The sequence below is a fragment of the Hesperophylax consimilis genome, chromosome 5 (assembly GCF_061612785.1).
Source record: "Hesperophylax consimilis isolate HC1 chromosome 5, BYU_Hcon_1.0, whole genome shotgun sequence".
NCBI classification, from domain to species: domain Eukaryota; kingdom Metazoa; phylum Arthropoda; class Insecta; order Trichoptera; family Limnephilidae; genus Hesperophylax; species Hesperophylax consimilis.
In genome coordinates, this window is record NC_142840.1 from 25188671 (window position 1) to 25207300 (window position 18630).

Below are 18630 nucleotides of genomic sequence, written 5' to 3' on the forward strand. Positions count from 1 at the left end.
CACAAATTAGTGGGAAAGTTCTCAACTATTTAGAAATTTGCTGAATTTTATTTAAAAAAATATATTATAATAATATACTAATATAATAGCAGAATTATGCCTTGAAATATACCAACGACTGCCTCAGAGGTATTTTGTTATGATGATATGGTAATTTTCTAAATCAAGTCATTCCAGCTTGTTATTTTTCTTAGCTAATAATAGCTGCATCAGAATAATTTAAAACACATATACATTCGGTTATATATACATATGCATATTTCGGTTATATATATATATATATATATATATATATATATATATATATATATATATATATAACCGAAAATGGGTTCGTAAGTAGGAAATTTTAAAATTTAAAGCAGTTTTCATAGGCCTTTTATTATTTTTTTTCTGGGCTTATAAAATCAAAACAGGCGGATGGTGTTAAGCTGGAATTGAAACCTTATCGCCATGTACGTAAGGGTTGTTATTGATAGCGGCTCAATTTAAAATACTACACGACGTAGTGCATCGCCTTAATTTTATTTTAGAAAAACCTTATATTAAAATCTACATATTTGTTACGATTGTTGTAGTTTGTCATAAAAAAATAATTCAGCGTTCTTATAAAGTGCCAAATTTTCGTCTTGATAATTATTTTTATACATTCACTAAAGCATTTATTTTTAATATCACTTTTGGGTTTTTATGTATTTGATAATTTTGAATCGTTTTGAATATTTAAATTTGAGTCGGTCAAGAATCAAAATAATAAAGGAGTACGTAGGAGATGATATATGAATGTGAATTAAGCAAGGAGTGCATAGAATTGTGATAAGTTAATTTTTATTGTGTAACTTTTCTACATAATTTAAAGTCTTGTGGTTTTGTTAATTCCTGTAGTTACATACGGAATTAGCCAATACTTGGCATATTGCTTGTGAATTATCTTTTCCGTTATCAGTACAATAAACAAAACGTTTTTTGTGAGCAATATGTTTTGTTGTAAAGTATATTGACTCTTTGACAATGATAAAAATTTTATAAACAAACATTTTTATCACTTGCTCGCTTATATATAATGGACAGCGACTCCCATTTCTAGTCACCAGTGTCACCACACCGCTTTGGCGACGACAACTTATAATTAGAGTTATTTTTTGGTGTTTCGAAAATTAGTGCTAAAGTTAAATAAATAAATTATGAGTGTTCCGGTAGTTTATTTGCCACAAGGCATTATGTACGGAACGATAAATACAACAATGTCCAATTTTCAATACTACAGTTTCCAAGGGATGCCCTACGCCCAGCCTCCTCTTGGCGATTTGAGATTTCGGGTATGAACCAAAAAACAATCAATTTATTATATTTAAAATTGTTTTCAATAATTTAATACTTTCTGTTAAGGATCCTCAACCTGTAAATGGGTGGTCGTCTTCTAGCAGATTCGACGCTACACGTGAAGGAAATGCCTGTGCTCAATCAAATGTTTTGGCGCCTAAACTGATCGGAGATGAAGATTGTCTTTACATTAACGTTTTCACACCAAGAATTCCAAGTTTGTTTAAGTGTATGCAAGTTCTGCTGCCAGTCATGGTGTGGTTCCACGGAGGAGGTTATGTAGACGGTTCTGGAAGTTCGTAAATGTTTGGACCCGACTTCATCGTCGAGACAAATGTCATATTGGTGACAATGAATTATAGACTCGGTGTTTTGGGCTTCTTGAATCTGGACATTCCAGAAGTTCCAGGGAATGCAGGACTCAAGGATCAAGTGATAGCACTGAAATGGGTTAAATCGAATATCAAAAACTTTGGAGGAGATCCTGACGATGTGACAGTTTTTGGAGAAAGTGCCGGAGGCGCCACAGGACAGTTTTTAATGGTTTCCCCAATGGCTGAAGGATTGTTTCATAAAGTCATCTCACAGGCTGGCTCTTGCTTGAATTTTTGGATCTATACGCCTGATAATATTAATCATTTTGAAAGGGCGGTTGAACTTACAGAAGTAATAGGCAATAAGTCAGAGAATTCCAGAGAAATTTTAAAAATATTGAGATCTCTTTCTGCAGAAGACTTACTAGGAAATGCTAATAAACTTCGAACTTTTGAAGAAAAAATGAGAGATGCCGCATTTACGTTTGCTCCGACTAAAGAAAAGGATTTTCCTAACCAAGAAGCTTTCATGACCAGATCACCAATTGAATTGCTTTGTTCCGGAACATTTAGTAAAGTTCCATACATTTCTGGATACAATTCTGAAGATGGAATATTTTACGCTGACTATGCCCAGATGCACAAAGGACATATTGAGAACCTGAATAAAAACTTTCAATTCGTGGTTCCAATGGATATGAACTATCCTATTAACAGTTCAGAGTCACTGGAGATGGCAGCTAAAATCAAGAAATTCTATTTTAAAGAAAAAGAACTTGACGAAGAAACAATGGAAAATTTCATAGATTTGTATACAGATTACGCATTTTTGCAGAAAATAGAATTTACTGCACATTTAATCAGGAAGTATTCAAAGGCTCCAGTCTACTTCTATAGATTTTCATTTGACGGAGACTTGAACTCCTATAAGAAGAAATACAACCTCCAGTACAAAGGGGCCAGCCATTTGGACGATTTGGGATATCTGTTCAAAGAACCTCATATTCTTTTGGAGACAAAAGAAGGGAGTAAATCCAGCATCGTGCGGAAGAGAATGGTGGAAATGGTGAAAATACACATTCTGAATCATATACACATTATTAATAGTAAAAAAAATAAATATTAACAGTTTTGTTAGTCTAAAACAGAAATCGTATTTATATTTGTTTAATATACTTTTTTCAGTAATCCCACTCCTGAAATCACCGACCTGGTTCCTGTCCTCTGGGAAACTGTTTCACAAGACGAGCTGAAGTATTTGGATATAAACCAAAGACTTAGTATGAAAACTAACCCTGAAAAAAATCGCTTGATGTTTTGGAAAAGGCTTTACGAAACTTATGGAAAATCTACAAAAGTTTGTTAATATTCATAATTTATATGACTTACGATTGCAGGCAAATCATTAAAGAGCGAAAGTTTCAATGTATTTGTGCACATCGATGGTATCGAGAGTAACTATTTTTTTTACACAAATAAATTTACTAGGTAAATTAAAATACTAACATTTTTTGCCATGGACTAGTTTTTTATATAAAGCAGGTGTTTACATTTGAATTAATAAAGAACATTTAAAACACTTTTTTTATGCACCTTTTTTGTACTTACACACGTTTTTTCTATGTCTATATCTGAATGCTAATTTTCCAGCTTTTAAGAACTCATTTATTCTTTTTACATGGAGCAATTACTTATAAACAATATTTCATCTTACAATATCGAAGCTGTGAAGGTATTGAAAAAAAAACCTTCAGGTCTTACATACGAGTATGATACAAAATCTAAATTATATATTCTAAATATTACGTCAGTAACAAACTACACGCGGGAAAGAGCGCATAAGGGTAAATATATATTTAAAGGTGTTAATTAATACCCCCCAAATTGAGAATAATTTGTGTCTAGGTAGGGACTAATTCCGTATTGGTAGATTCTATTTCTACCAGCTTGGAGCTGTGATACTCATGTCTTTGATCGGCCAAGTTTTGAATTAAATTTCTGTATCTTTTTCAAAAAACACGACCCTGTGGGTGTAACAGATTAATGAAGGTAGTAAGTTTAAAAGAATACACTTACAAAAATATATAAAACATAATGTACGTCGATTTATTTCTTTCAATTCTGGGTTGTGAGTTGCGGCTGCGGTGAGTCGTCAGATGTCGAGTAAAATCCTGAACGTCCTATACGTCTTTATGTACTCCTGGCCTTGTAAAACCGGTTAAATTTTCCATGCCGCCAGCGCGGGTGGAAAACTGGCGCTCGTAGACGGTCAACTCTACCAGGAGCACAGGAGCGCGGGGAGGCGTTCGCTACGGCTGGATTGCACTTTGACATCACAGGGGAGGCAGAAGCGCCCCAATCAGAAAAATATCGTAACTAGTAAAAATTAAAAGAAAAAATTGCGGGCCCATTATTGAAATTCAAATTTTCGCAATGCAGATACTTATTTATATGGTGCGTTGGTTTGACTAATTCGATGTACTCGTAAAAAAAAATTAAATGCATAAAAAAGTAAATAATTAATAATAAGTTATAATAATCTTTTGGGCAGTTCCCCAGTTCGCATTCTGCAGTTTTGCATTTATTTAGCAAGAATTTCAGTAAAACCCACAAAATGACTGACGCACACGTGAAAAATTAAACTAGTAACGTTTCCGGGTCCCACAATACCGGCCAGGAGCACATGAAAATGAAGTGATGTCAGGATCGCAAGTACTTAATGTTAGCGGCAAAACTTGGCATTGTATTATGTACGTACTCGGACGTACCAAAATATTTTTCCATACGAATAATTGAAACTTAAAGTATTTTTTTATTTCGACTATCATATAAATCACCTCTAGAAGTCAGTACACTTTACCACCGCAAACATCGTGTAATGAAATCTGCCGGTACATCAGAATACATTTTAGGTTATTTGTCAGTTCCAACGCTCCACAGCTTCTGTCGCTTGTCACCTCAGGAGCATCGCGATGTTTTGAAATCGTGTTACAAAAGCTTATAAATCTTCTTTGTTCGATAAACTCAAAACCTGAAACGAAGGATAGAAAAAATTACAAAGGTAAAAGAATTTTATTTAGTTCTTCGATATTTGCAATGATTTTATTTAAAAAAATACAATAAGCTTCTAAGGGTAACAGGATGCATAAGTAATGTACCCAGGGAGTAGCGCCCCTGCCCATGTGAGCCTCTCCAGATCCAGATACAAGTAATATGCCGAGGGAGTAGCGCCCCTGCCCATGTGAGCCTCTCCAGATTCAGATACAAGTAATATGCCGAGGGAGTAGCGCCCCTGCCCATGTGAGCCTCTCCAGATCCAGATACAAGTAATATGCCGAGGGAGTAGCGCCCCTGCCCATGTGAGCCTCTCCAGATCCAGATACAAGTAATATGCCGAGGGAGTAGCGCCCCTGCCCATGTGAGCCTCTTCAGATCCAGATACAAGTAATATGCCGAGGGAGTAGCGCCCCTGCCCATTTGAGCCTCTCCAGATCCAGATACAAGTAATAAGCCGAGGGAGTAGCGCCCCTGCCCATGTGAGCCTCTCCAGATCCAGATACAAGTAATATGCCGAGGGAGTAGCGCCCCTGCCCATGTGAGCCTCTTCAGATCCAGATACAAGTAATATGCCGAGGGAGTAGCGCCCCTGCCCATGTGAGCCTCTTCAGATCCAGATACAAGTAATATGCCGAGGGAGTAGCGCCCCTGCCCATGTGAGCCTCTCCAGATCCAGATACGAGTATTATGCTTGTTTTATACAGAACTGGGACAAATAAACTTCACTCAAGCAAATAAAAATTTCCTAAGAAGCCTTTGTGACCATATCGCCAATCGAATCATTTTATTACAGAAATTCTTTATTGATCATTGATCTACTTCCATGGATTATAAATGAACAGAGATTTATACTGATGAATAACTACAAAATTCATATCAAACATCAGCCATATAATATACGGATGACTTTAGAAATCTCTTCAAAGAACCTTATGAAAGATGAGGAGATGAAAAAAGTGAGTATATCCAATCATGTGCATAACAGAATGATGAAAATTTAGTGGACTAATTTTTCCAAAATATTGGTAAATACATATATAATGCTTTCGGATTTATGTTAAATCTTTAATTTTTTGTAGATATGCTGATCTCAATTATAGCTGACTGCTTCTAAAATGATTTTTACCTTAGACATACTTACAGTTTTAAAAGTACAACAAAGGAGGGGTTGTTCCACAGAATATGAACATTTCATCAAAATTTATAAATTAATTTTCTAGTTCTGCAGAGGTGCTATTCACGTTCTGTTATTAGGTATATCATTATTGGCCAGTTGTTTCATACAATTAAAATAGTAATAGAACTTTAATAGAACATTTACAGAACTTGAAAATGATCTTTGAAATTAGATGAATTGTTCAAATTCTGTGAAACAACCTGTACTTTGTGTGGGCACCTAATAATTCTATTCGTCTTTTTCAGGTATCCCACTTCTGAAATCACCGATGTAATTCCTGTCTTCTGTGAATCTGTTTCACAAGGCTCTTGAGAACCTCCTTTGAAGTCAAAATGAAGTGATAAATCCAGTGTCGTACGAAAGAGGACGTAGGAAATGTAGAAACTTTTGGTAAAATATCGGTAAATATAAGTAAGATAAATATATTTAATATACATAACTACGATAAATATATTAAAATAGCTGTTAAAATTAGGGGTACTTTGATTAAAATGCTACAAAGAATCGTTAATAATATTAATTTTTTATTTTTCAGGAATCTTTCTTTCCTGGTCGAAGTCGAAACATGTTTTAAACGCCTCGAATAAAGTTATCATTAGTTTAGACAAAAAATCTAAATTAAATGATTTAATTTCTTCGGCTAGATAATGAAATCTTTTTTACATTTTACGTGACATCTGAGCAATACATATTATGTAATTATATACTTTCATTATATTGCTAAAGGATGTGTAGTATAAATTTATTATTTAGGTGCATTTTACAAATCGTTCGCATAAACCCACACTTATTTTACAAAACGTTCGCATAAACCCACACTTATTTTAAAAAGCGTTCGCATAAACCCACACTTATTTTACGAAACGTTCGCATACAACCACACTTATTTTACAATATGTTAGCATAAACCCACACTTATTTTTACTATTTGGTCAGCTTTCTATCGCTTATTTAAAAAAATGGTGTGGATTTTGAACTTTACCTTTTAAACAATAATCGGAAAATGTTTGCAAATGATAAACTGCGGTTACTAGGCATGTAACAGCGGTTAGCGATCAGTAAAGCTTGGATTACACTAGACAATTTTTATTACAAATAATTTTTCGTTATTGGAATTACATGGCTTAATTTAAGCGATTTTCCAATTAACGAATATTGTCCATCCCATTATTGATCATCGTTTCCGAACACTCGATGTCCGCACAACACACTGAGCCGCTCCCAACGAGCAAAATGGCAACATAAACTGTACGACCTTCCCATCAATGTTCAAGTATAAGAGCGGCTAAGCATGTTGTGCGGGCGTCGTGAGAATGGAACCATAAAATGATGAATATTGTTTTATATTATATCTAATGGTGATTTATATAAGGTAATGGCAAGGTTACTTATTGTTGTTTACATTTTTCAGATTATTGCGAATTTTTTTTTTTAATAATGGAGGTAATAGATTGTGAATTTACTATATATAGATTTAGCTAAATGGTGTGTAGTGTGCCCATAGACATAAATGATTTTAATCCAAAACATACAAACTATACTAATTGTTAATTAACACGTATATATTATTAGCTAAAGGGTGTGTAGATTTTTATAAAACATTGTTATAAATTTATGAATTGACCCTGTGACAGACCACGCAATAAGCGCGCTATATTTTCGTGGCTTGGCCTACTTTAGAATATCTCTCGCCACACACTACCAAAGAGAATGTATATTGTATATTATATGTATATCTCGTTGGTAGTGTGTGGCGAGCGATATGCTGAGATAGGCTAAGCCATGATGCGTATAGCGTAATATGTCGCCTACCTACAACAGGCAACATACGTTCAAATTACTTTATTATATCTATACATATTGTAAATATTTAGATTTCTGTAATTCTTAGATTAAAACATGAAATTGATTTTAATCTCTTATTAAAATAATCATATCCTCATTATATTATTTTCATATTATATTTACTAAAGAATGTTTAGAATTTAATTTTCTAACATTATTATAATTATTATAAATAAGGAACAACGTGTAAAGATATATTTGAGTTTGTTTATTCTTCAAATATGATTTAAGATTTTCACGGCCAAAAGTATTTTTGTTATTTGTTTTTGGGGTATTATGCCGTGTTGCGCTAACTCCTTCTTTAGCCAACGTTTCGGACAGCATTGCAGTGTCCATCATCAGGGCAGATGTCTTATTTAAATAAAAAATAAGACATCTGCCCTGATGATGGACACTGCAATGCTGTCCGAAACGTTGGCTAAAGAAGGAGTTAGCGCAACACGGCATAATACCCCAAAAACAAATAACAAAAAAAAAAATAACAAAAATTGTTTATTCTTGTTTACGTTTTTCATTAAGTTTTAAATGAAAGTCACTTGTTATAAGTCAGTAGTTATAAGCCTTAGTCGTAAGTTACTAGATATGTCTTAGATACTCGTATAAATCACTAGTTATAATGAATTCTAAGGTTACTAATTGTAATTTATTGTGGATTTACTATATACAGATTTAGCTAAATGGTGTGTAGTGTACCCATAGACAAAAATTTAATTAAATGATTATAATCCAAAAACATACAAACTAATTGCTAAGAGATGGGTAGTAAAAATGTATTATTTTGGTGCATTTTACAAATCGTTCACATAAACCCACATTTATTTTACAAAACGTTCGCATAAACCCACACTTATTTTACAAAGCTTTCGCATAAACCCACACTTATTTTACGAAACGTTCGCATACAACCACACTTATTTTACAATATGTTTGCATAAACCCACACATATTTTTACTGTTTGGTCAGCTTTTCTATTGCTTATTTTTAAAAAAATGGTGAGGATTTTTAACTTTAACTTTTAAACGATAATCGGAAAATGTTTCCAAATGATTAACCGCGGTTACTAGGCATGTAACAGCGGTTAGCGATCAGTAAAGCTAGGATTACACTAGACAATTTTTATTACAAAAAAAATTTCGTAATTGGAATTACATGGCTTAATTTAAGCGATTTTCCAATCGACGAATATTGTCCGTCCCATTATTGATCATAGTTTCCAACCACTCGATGTCCGCACAACGCACTGAGCCACTCCCAACGAGCAAAATGGCAACATAAACTGTACGACCTTCCCATCAATGTTGAAGTATTTATTAACTTATCGCTAGTTAAGAGCAGCTCAGCATGTTGTGCGGGCGTCGTAAGAATGGAACCATAAAATGATGAATATTGTTTATATTTAATGGTGATTTATGTAAGGTAATGGCAAGGTTACTTATTGTTGTTTACATTTTTCAGATTATTGCGAATTATTTTAATGGAGGTAATAAATTGTGAATTTACTATATATAGATTTAGCTAAATGGTGTGTAGTGTGCCCATAAACATAAATTTAATTAAATGATTTTAATCCAAAAACATAGAAACTATGCTAATTGTTAATTAACACGTATATATTATTAGCTAAAGGGTGTGTAGATTTTTATAAAATATTGGTATAAATTTACGAATTGACCCTGTGACAGACCACGCAATAAGCGCGCTATATTTTCGTGGCTTGGCCTACTTTAGAATATCTATCGCCACACACTACCAACGAGAATGTATACTGTATATTATATGTATATCTCGTCGGTAGTGTGTGGCGAGCGATATGCTGAGATAGGCTAAGCCATGATGCGTATAGCGTAATATGTCGCCTACCTAAAACAGGCAACATACGTTCAAATTACTTTATTATATCTATAAATATTGTAAATATTTAGTTTTCTTAGATTAAAACATGAAATTGATTTAATCTCTTATTAAAATAATCAAATCCTCATTATATTATTTTCATATTATATTTGCTAAAGGATGTTTAGAATTAAATTTTCTAACATTATTATAAATAAGGAACAACGTGTAAAGATATATTTGAGTTTGTTTATTCTTGTTTACGTTTTTCATGAAGTTTTAAATGAAAGTCACTAGTTATAAGCCTTAGTCGTAAGTTACTAGATATGAATTAGATACTCGTATAAGTCACTAGTTATAATGAATCCTAAGGTTACTTATTGTTGTTTACAATTTTCATGTTTTTACAAATTATTTTTTTAATTATTGAGGTAATTTATTGTGAATTTACTATATATAGATTAAGCTAAATGGTGTGTAGTGTACCCATAGACATAAAACCATAGACATTTAATTAAATGATTATAATCCAAAAACATACAAACTATGGTAATTGTTAATTAAAACATATATATTATTTGCTAAAGGGTGTGTAGATTTTTATAAAATATTGATATAAATTTTCATAGTCACGTATATCTACGAATTGAACCTGTGATAGACTTGGCCTATTTTAGAATAGCGCTCGCCATACATTCCCGTCGGTAGTGTGTGGCGAGCGATATGCTGAAATAGGCTAAGCCATGATGCGTACAGCGTTATATGTCGCCTACCTACAACAGGTAACATACGTTAAAATTCCATTATTATTTTTTACATATTTTAAATATTTTTTTGTTTTCTATAATTTGTAAATTAAAAACATGAAATTGATTTAATCTTTTATTAAAATAATCAAAGCATAGTTAGATTTTTCATATTGTATTTGCTAAATGATGTTTAGATTTTTTTTTTACTAATTTCTTCATATAATCCTAAAAAAGATTATGAAGTATACCTTCAAATTACAAAAAAAAACATGTCTGTGGAAGATATTGTCAGTTTCCTTTCATTGAAAATTAAGGAAACTTACTTAAAATTACCTTTAAGAAAGGTAAAACCTAATCACACTCTAAATAAATTCGTAAAATATTAATATTGGTTAATGATAATCGATATTACAGATACCACGCGGTGTTGACACACATTACTAATTGAATTTTATTTGATTATAATAATCGAAATATGACAAAAATCCCAAGCAATGGTAACTAACAAACAACACAGAACGATAAATTAATTTTTTTATGTCGATGCAACCATAATAATACCCGGAGCTCAGAAATGCTAGTAGTAAAATGGTGGAAAAAAACAAGAGGCTTCAATTACATGATTAACTCAGCCTGCAGCCAGCCAAAGAAAATGTTACGAATAAACATTTAATAAATTTTGCCTTATAAATCGTACAAGTCCATAAAAATGGACTCCCTAAGTTTTTGCACATCTACATGATTCATTCAAAACAACGAGACGCATATAAAACTGGCGCTCGTAACCGGTTACCTCTACAAGGAGTACAGGAACATAAGGAGTGAGTTACCGGTGCTACTAGACGGCAGAATCGCAAATAATTGATGTCACTTAAGGGAGGTAGGAGCGCCCCAATCCGAAGAACATTGAAACTTATTTAATGACACGGGCGCGTATCGGGGTCCTTCCACACCGACCAGGAGCACATGAGCATGGAGAGATATTTTTTCAGGATTGTGCTCGATTTAGTCGCGCTATTTTCCGCAATACGTCACGAGAAAATGCAAGAAATAATATATGTTTTTACTAAATGTGAGTGAAATGAAAGATAGAATAAAATAATTAACAAATGTAACACATGGTAGTTTGTATTGTTCGATGATTACCAAATAAATGATTCTATATAGGGTAACAGGGTACATAAGTACCTAATGTAAATTGTGCAACGTACCCCAGGGAGTCGCGCCCCTGCCCATGCGAGCCTCTCCAGGTACAAGTACACTTGTATCGGACATAGAACATGTATAACGTGAGAACTAAATAACTAACCCTGGCTCTAATTGGAAATAATAATAGGTAATACTATGACTTCTATGGGTGAGCAATTGATGTAGTACATCGATCTCCAAAAACAAGCATCTGCGCACGAGGATGACAGAATTAATTACCGCCATTTCTTAAAATATGGGTAAACATGTTTCCTAATTTATAACACATAAATATTTAACCACTTCTTATAAATATTAACAACACATAATTTGGTATTATTTTATTTTAAATTTCCAAAAAGAATATACATAATTCTTTTCTTCTTTTTTAGGTGCTTATCCCGGTGAAGTCAACCATCTGCTTCATCATTTGGAAATCTGTTTCAAAGAACGAGCTGAATATTCCAAGAACATTAAAATATAAAATTCAAATGGCATTTTTCTAAAAATGCCATTTGAATTTTAGTTTTCTGAACCACACCCAAGGCACACGAAGATTCAGGGGATTCATCAAAGGCCAGCGACGCAAAACTGCTCCTCGTAACCGGCCATCTCTACCAGGAGCACAATAACAAGGGGAGGTGAGTTACTGATGCTATTAGGCGTCTGAGCTCTGAAATATGGATAAAATATACCTGAAATAGGTACATTGAAAAAACGTTAAATGTTTTCATTTAGATAAGCTGAATAGTTAGTTCTCTCTAATCCTTTTCCTATTTTTCAGGAATCCTGAGTGCAGTCCCATAAAAAACTGTTACAAGGCTAACTGAAATATTTTGCTCTTAAAAATAAAAATCTTAGAGAAATAACATCAATCACGAATAAATCCGTATTTGTTTTGGAAAACTCTAAAGAAGACTACCAAAGTGTGTTGATAATATTTAAATTAAGATTTGGACAGAAATACAAAATGAGACCAGTTCATTATTACCTATGGCTAGATAAAGATAATGAAATCTTAATAAATATTTTATCTGACCCGTTGCAAAGAATGTGGAGAACTTAGATTTAAACTGAACTAAACACAAGTTTGTTTATATTAAATATGAAGTTTTGATATTAAATAAGTACGAATTGTAAAAACACGCATTTCCCATTTGCAATATTAGAGTGGCTAGATAATGAAATCTGTTTTACATTTTACGGATCATCATGTCGTTATGTATATTCATATGAAATAACCAATTATTCAGCTAAAAGATGTGTAACACATAGATTTTATCTAAGTCTTAATTACATTCATAAGAAATAACCAATTATTTAGCTAAATGATGTGTAACACATAGATTTTATGTAAGTCGTTAAGTAAATTCAAATGAAATAACCAATTATTTAGCTAAATGATGTGTAACACATAGATTTTATCTAAGTCTTAAGTACATTCATATGAAATAACCAATTATTTAGCTAAATGATGTGTAATACATTGATTTAATGTAAGTCGTTAAGTAAATTTATATGAAATAATCAATTATTTAGCTAAATAATGTGTAACACATAGATTTTATGTAAGTCGTTAAGTACATTCATATGAAATAACCAATTATTTAGCTAAATGATGTGTAACACATAGATTTCATGTAAGTCGTTAAGTACATTCAAATGAAATAACCAATTATTTAGCTAAAAGATGTGTAACACATAGATTTTATGTAAGTCGTTAAGTACATTCATATGAAATAACCAATTATTTAGCTAAATGATGTGTAACACATAGATTTTATCGACAAAGTTATATACTTCTCTATTCAATAATTAATCAAATCAATTAGACCTGGTTGTTTGAACCTCGACGCATCAAATTAGCAGTAAGCGTTAGTAGGTAACCATTTTTCAACAGCTTTTTGGTCTAGGCCTTCCTCTTCGGCCCATATGTGGTACAACAACTGGTATTTAGCAATCTGGACCATCTGGACACGGTAATTTGTTTACAATGTTGCTAATTAAGTACCTATGTGCATACCCTTTTTTCTAATCTTAAATATAAATCGACATGCCTGCTACATTACACCTGTTTAAATATTAAAAAAAATGAAAAATATTTAAGTAACATAATAAACACAATTTTATTTTAGAAAATCATTTTGTTGTTAAATCTATCAATGCTGACTTTGTGTTACAATACTTTATTTTAGTAAAGAAGAAATCATCGTATCCCTGGTAACGGGAGATTAGCGCGCGGGGATACAGACACACTAATAATTCCAGTGGGTGACATTAGCATAATATCAAAAAGACAAGCAGCCGCGGTCGGAGCCTGCGGTAAATAGCTGGTCCACTGGCGAGGGAGTTCTTAAGAGATCACCTACTACATAATTCGCAGCAACCGAAGCTAGCTACCAGAATCTGGCATCCACCATCAGCTCCAGATGACACACAAATCCCACCAGTATCTCAACCATTGATTAGTGTTCTGAAATCAACCAAGGGAAAATACCGACCCAATTCGTCGACCAGCAGCAGTTCAACAATCATTGTCCTAATCAACACCGCCCCCCCTCAAAAGGACGGATCTTCAGTCTTCTCGGGATATGAATCCGATGGCCATCTAAACACGGTAATTGGTTTAAAATATATTTATTATTATTTTTTTGGTAAACTAATGTTTAAGACAAATTTTTTTATGCATAGCACAAAGGGTAACAATTATTTTACAAGCAATAATTATTCGCCTGAAACACTCATCCACATTGAAAAATCTCCTGATACAGATACATGACGCCAACGGGACTCGAACCCGTGTCCCTTCGATTTCCGGTCGACAGCTCTGACCACTGAGCTATGGCGGCTTATCTCTTATCCGCGAAATAATTCAATATATACTAGTGTTTCATTCAACAATTACTGCTTGTTACATTTTTTCACCTGAAAACAACCAACTTTATTTTTATAAATATATTTATATATATAATAATATATATATTTTTTTACTATATATTTTTTTGTTACAATATATTTGTTTAAATATAAAGAATTCAAACTACCCGGTAGTTATATAACTGAAATTTATACACCTTGAAAAATTAACAAAATGATTATGTTTTCGTTGACGTAAGTCAATGTTACTATATGTGCCTATGGCTCAAGCTTCAATGGGGGCCACAAAACTACTACAATCGTGTAATTGATAGAAGAACATTGTAATTAATTAACACAAATAATTTATCTGGACGTTTTCAATTACAAGATAAATTTTTGTGAGTATTTGTATAAAACGTATACCTTCTTTACATTATGGTACTCGAGTGCAGGCATGCAAAGCTTCGTGTCTTATTTCATTTGATATAACTATGATAACTCTATTTTATACACATAGTGGTTCACTAAATCAGTCGAACTTATTCAATTTCAATTTACATGTAAAATTAAGTTTCTATGTGTTCTCCTGAGAATATCACATTTGCACCACATACCATAGTAATTAAAAATACTAATTTCGATTGTAAGTCTTTTTCATAATTTGAAATATAGTATCCCGTGATTTTTCACGGGTCCGCGCTAATCTATTATAAACTATAATATACTTGTCACATTATTTTTTGTATTTGTTTGTTATAATCACAACGTGCACAGTGCACCTATCCAGTGATTCATCACGAAAAGTTTGACTTTCACTAATAATTCATATGTAAAAATAGTTTATTATTTACCGGCTGTTTATTTGCCACAAGCCATAATGCACGTGTTGATACTGTGGGTAAATACAGATAATACTATTTTCAAGGGACGCCCAGACCTCAAACAGACATTCAATTACAGGATGTGTTTGTAATAATATTTTGTTTTCTACAGGTGATCCCTGACATGATCATGGTTAGCCATCTTCCAGCTGAAATCGGTTAAATCAATTGCCAAAAAGAAAATAGGACGATGTCCTAACGCTGTAGTCGTTTTTGAAGCAAGGGCCTATAAAATTATGTGCCGGTAGATCTACAGGACCTCAGATTATTTTATAAAGTCATATCATAATATGGCTCTTGCTTGAACCATTGTATCTAGTTGTCAATTTATGTAAACAGGTTTAGAAAGGCAGTTGAGATTACAGAATTAATTGGTAGTCCGATTCCGGTAAAATTTTAAAAATATTGATATCTCTTTCTGTTGAAGACCTGCTGAAGAATACAAAAGAGATGCCGCACTTTCGTTGACTCCAATTAGAGAAAAAATAATTTCACTACTAAGAAGGCTTCACGGCCAGATCACCAAACGAATTTTATAATTGTACATACTTACATGTTTGGATTCAATTCTGTAGATCTGATATTTTACGCTGACTTCGACAATGACATATCAAAGACCTGAATAAAACTGAAATTTTTGGTATCGATAGATATGAATCGAAAAAACTCAATGAAGGAACATTGGAAGAATACGCTGAGTTGAGCACAGGAGTACAATATTAACAAGGAAGTGCTGAAAAGTTCCTGTAGACTTCTATATATTTTCTTTTGAAGAAGAATGGAACTCCTTTAAGGTAGAATAAAATCTCCAGTTCCAGAAAGACGATGCCCTAAAAATAACCTAAGCGTTAAATATCCAGCCAATTTGAGGATATTGATATATATGGTGGACCTTATATTGTTTTGGAGATGAAATAATCCTGAAGCGTGTGGAAGAGGATGGTGAGAATGTGGACCAATGTTGGTAAATATACATTCTATAGAACTATCTACATATTTGAAAAAAAATTATAATTGTAAGGTTATCAATACATAATTAGTTTTTTTGGTTATTTTATTTTGGTACGCATATCTATCTGTCAATTAAATTCAGAAAAGTGTATTGACATGGTCTTGTGCTTCAAAATTCAATGATGTATAATAATTTTGTTATTTTTTTGCAGGAATTCTGCTCTTGAAGTCACCACTCGTATTTCTGTCCTCCAAGATCCTGAAACTGTTCCATATTTTTGTAATGTAATTTAAAAATTCACTTTGAATACTAATATTAACGAAGATTGTTTTTAAAATCTCTCTGTGAAACCCAAGAAATAACTTTAAAGTAATATTTTAAAAACTTGAAAATAAACATACAAAAATGTAAAAAGGGGCCACTTTAATATTGACTCCGGAAAAAATCTTAATTATTTTTTAAATTTTAGGTGAAATCTTAGTAAGTCTATCCGTAAACTTTTATATATTATCACAGACCCCATGGGCAGAAATCGTAATAATTTGTATTTTTTAACTTTTTTTTTCTTTATTCAGTGTTTTTTTTTAGTTTTTTCAAATTTTTGGGTGTGTTAAGGCCACCAAACTAGGCACATGCCTGTGATGTGGTGGTAGATGTATGTTAGTCGTATATCTTTAGTTTAAACCGTAGTAGTTAGTAATATTATAGCAGTTTTGTGTAAATATAAACTCGATCTTAAAAAAATGTATAGTTTTAAGTCACTAGTCAAAAGTATTAGTTGTAAATCACTAGAAATTAAACTTAGTTATAAGCCACTAGAAATAAGTTATAAGTTAAAGTGATAGGAATAGATTAAAAGCATAAACTAAGTTGTTAAGTGCCCTTGAAGTGATTTCCTCACGAAAACATCGCTATACAAATACTTAAATCATTATTATTTTTATTCACTATTTGTTCATCCTAGACACGAGAGACTGTAGATCTTCCTTACTCTTAGCATCGCATCGTCAACGTATAGCCTGTGACAAGCATATCGCTCGCCATACATTCCCATCGGTAGTGTATGGCAAGCGATATGCTAAAATAGGCTAAGCAATGATGCATATAGCGTAATTTTTCGCCTACCTACAACAGGCAGCACAAGTTCAGATTCCTTTTTTTATATCTATTTATATTTTAAATATTTTGTGTTCTGTAATTCGTAGATTTAAAACATGAAATAAGTTTAATGTCTTATTAAAATAATCAAAGACTTATTAGATTTTTTTAATATTATCTTTGCTAAAGGATGTTTAAATTTTTAATGTTTGAATTTTGCTAAAAGATGTTTAGATTTTTATTTTCTAATATCAGAATAACGTTTGAATTTTGCTAAAGGATGTTTAGATTTTTATTTTCTAATATCAGAATTATATTTTATAATGAACCACGTGTAAAAAATACTTTGAGTTTAGTTATTCTTGTTTACGTTTTTCATGAATTAGAACCTAGAATTAATCTTGATTATTTAAATAATAATTTACTTAAAAACTTACTTTGTTAAACTAAAATATTGTAATAATGTTATATTGGCTGTGCACTGTAATTAAAATTGTTATGGGATTATTGGTATAATGATCCTTTGAGGTTCGAATACTTTAGTTTATTGTTAAACCGATTACATAGATTACAGATGCGTGCTATTTAGTTGCGAGCTTGTATATGAGAGTGAGATGAAGGGATGAAGCTAATACATGAGCTTTTATACCCGTGGCAGACCACGCTAGAAGCTCGCTATAAAAAAATACAAAATATGCTAATTCTTAATTACAACATATGTATCATTAGCTAAAGGGTGTGAAGATTTTTATAAAATATTGATATAAATTTTAACCCCGTGACGACCACGCAATAAGCGCGCTATATTTTTGTGGTTCGGCCTATTTTAGAATATCGCTCGCCATACATTCCGTTGGTAGTGTATGGCGAGCGATATGCTGAAATATGCCAAGCCATGATGCGTACAGCGTTATGTTTCGCCTACCTTATACTAATATAATGTATATAACACCTGACGTTATTGTCCCCCACAAACTATATACTCTTTTAAAATTGATCAAATCCTTATTACAATTTTATGATAATATGAATTTTGCTAAAGGATGTTTATATTATTATTTTAAATATAAGTGCTTATTATTTAATTGAACACATTTAATATTATAAAACATATTGTAAAATAAATATTTTTTAAAGGTAATGAGTTCCCTTTTACATTCTATTTGACATCTAAGGCCTGGTTGTTTGCACCCTCGTTATATTTAACACCTTCATAAAATTGGCAATGAACACCATTTGAACTTGACATAATGACGGGATTAGAATCAGCGACTAACGAACACGTTCAAATGTCATTAATTCGTGATGGCGCTGATTGGTGGTTTTGCAACAACATTAAAGTGACGGAGTTTG

General features: G+C 32.4%; 2 long non-coding RNA genes and 1 pseudogene across 3 annotated transcripts; all 3 read left to right on the forward strand.

The window, feature by feature from the left end:
* Positions 1–1099: 1099 nt before the first annotated feature.
* On the forward strand, positions 1100–3209 carry LOC149423689 (juvenile hormone esterase-like; annotated as a pseudogene). Its single transcript, XR_016302237.1, has 4 exons — positions 1100–1319; positions 1390–2703; positions 2786–2790; positions 2823–3209. The product of XR_016302237.1 is annotated as a juvenile hormone esterase-like (transcript).
* Positions 3210–4762: 1553 nt separating this feature from the next.
* LOC149423690 (uncharacterized) lies at positions 4763–6689 on the forward strand. Its single transcript, XR_016302206.1, has 3 exons — positions 4763–5650; positions 6117–6272; positions 6407–6689. It is a non-coding gene; the product is annotated as an uncharacterized LOC149423690 (long non-coding RNA).
* A 6474-nt stretch (positions 6690–13163) lies between these two features.
* On the forward strand, positions 13164–18399 carry LOC149423691 (uncharacterized). Its single transcript, XR_016302223.1, has 4 exons — positions 13164–13466; positions 13683–14104; positions 15340–16191; positions 16391–18399. It is a non-coding gene; the product is annotated as an uncharacterized LOC149423691 (long non-coding RNA).
* The last annotated feature ends 231 nt before the right edge of the window (positions 18400–18630 follow it).